We start from the raw sequence: 2,500 nt of genomic DNA on the forward strand, positions 1-2,500 counted from the left end.
CTCCTGCTCAGCTTCCTCTTCCGTCCTTCTCCCGTTCCTCTCCTCTTCAACTCTCCCTCCCCTTTTCCTCTTCCTCCTTCTCCCGTTCCTCTTTCCACCTCTCCCCTCTTCCCTCCACTCCTTCCTCTCCCCACTTCTCACCTCTTCTCCCCCTCTTCCCTCTTCCTTCCTCTTTCCACCTCTCAACTCTTCCTTCCTCTTCCCACCTTTCGCCTCTTCCGTCGTTCCTCAGCTCTTCCCTCCTCCTCCCCATCCCCCTCTTCCCTTCTTCTCCTTTCCCTTCCTCTTCCCTCCCTCTCCCTCTTCCTTCCCCTCCTCGTCGTCAGAGATTCAAGTATCATTAACCCGCAAAGCCACGGGTCTTCCCCGCCAGTTAATGAAAGCTCAGACTCTCTCCCTATCAGATAACGTTATGTGCACGTAATACACTTCCTCTCAGAGCACACACGCACACAAAAATGCCTCGTAATTTTTCCTTGCCCTTCTCTCCCTTACTTCGGCCGAGTTTAATTTCCCTGATTAAATTATCCGCCTGGCTGATGCCAATAGAGTGGTTTCATCATCTTCCTTCTCGTACCTGTGTTTGTGTTTCCCGGCGTGCAGAGTGTGTGTGTGTGTAGGGGGAGGGGGAGGGGTGGAGGGGGGAAGGTTAGCATCATTGATTTCAATTGTCTTGTGTAATTTGCCGTTGTGAGGAGTGTCGTTCTAGGTTGTTGTTGACAGTTGTTATTAGATTTTTCATAGAATCCTTTCATCTTTTAGTTTATGAATATTTTACAAAGTATATCTAAGGACAAAAAGTCTGTCTCGAGTACCACAATATATATATATATATATATATATATATATATATATATATATACATACATATATATATACATATTTACACACACACACATATATATATATATATATGTATATATATACACAAACAAACATATACATCTATCTATTTATCTATCTATATCTATATATGTATATATATATGTATATATACATATATATATACACAAACACACACAAATATATATATATATGTGTGTATATATATATGTATATATATGTATATATATTACACACACATATGTAATATATGATACCTGTATGTCTCTATTCAACCTATCATTTCATTTCCCTTTCATACATTTTCATCATCTCAAATTTCCTCCCATTATTTCCAAACTTCCCTTCATCTCATTTCCCATAATTTGACAATGATCATATAACGGTTCGAACAACCACTACCATTCGCTTCCTTTTTCTTTCTTACCAAAAACATTTCCACTCCTATGTCCTCGTCCTGCTGTCATAGGCTGATTAAAGCCAGCGGTACTCAGCGTCTATCCCGAGGGCAATTTCGTGAAATCCCGCAGACGGGAGCAAAATCCCGCGACCCAATTTGCCTTCGTCGAATTCAGGCTCCGAGTTTAAGCTCGGCATTCAGAATTAGAATTTAGATTTAGAGCTTTGCGGTAGTGGGGGTTTCGGATCCCGGGAGCGGAACAGGTGATGGGATGAGATAAAGTTTTTTTTTTTTCTTTTTTTATTTTTTTTCATTTCTCTTCTGTTTATTTTTTTTCTCTTCTCTGTTCGTTTCTGTTCTCTTTCCTTCTCTCACCTTTCTCTCTCTCCCTCCCTCCCTCCCTCCCTCCTTCTCTCACCTTTCTCTCTCTCCTTCTTTCACCCCTCTCTCTCTCTCTCTCTCTCTCTCTCTCTCTCTCTCTCTCTCTCTCTCTCTCTCTCTCTCTCTCTCTCTCTCTCTCTCTCTCTCTCTCTCTCTCTCCTCTCACCTTTCTCTCTCTCTCTCTCCTTCTCTCTCTCTCTCTCTCTCTCTCTCTCTCTCTCTCTCTCTCTCTCTCTCTCTCTCTCCCTCCCCCTCTCTCTCCCTCCCTCCTTCTCTCACCTTTCTCTCTCTCTCTCTCTCTCTCTCTCTCTCAATCTCTCAATCTTTCTCTCTCATTCTCATTTTCACTCTTATTCTTACTGTTAAGAAAGGAGAGTAGGAAAGAACAAGAAAGGAAATACAAAGAAGGCATCGGTGGTGAAATAAAAGGCATTAGCGCTGGCCAGACACACATAAACGTGTGTGTGTGTGTGTGCGCGCGCGCGCGTGTCTGCGTGTGTTGAAAATTTATATTCATTTTACTGAAGGTCGAAAGCCCTGAATGTATTAAACGATTAAACTTTTCATTTCCAATAAAAGTGATTGATTTAGTATGTGATTTAAGGGATGGCTATTTTTTAAAGGGAAACGTGCTTCAGATGTAAAATCGTGTGTGTGTGTGTCTAAAACAGACGAAACAATAAGCAAATAGTGAAAAAAATTATTCATACAATAATATCAGACTACATTTCTTTCATCTCTTTTAATACAACGGAGTCAAATATTAAATAAAAAAAATTAGCAAATTTTAAGAGAAAAAAAAAACGAAAACACCATTCCTCTCGCCATCAGAAAAAAGGGAAGTTTGCGCTTGACTCTGCCTGTGGGACTCGTGTG

Source organism: Penaeus japonicus, unplaced genomic scaffold (assembly GCF_977035675.1).
Source record: "Penaeus japonicus unplaced genomic scaffold, GWHDUDI00000001_assembly GWHDUDI00000013, whole genome shotgun sequence".
NCBI classification, from domain to species: Eukaryota; Metazoa; Arthropoda; class Malacostraca; order Decapoda; family Penaeidae; genus Penaeus; species Penaeus japonicus.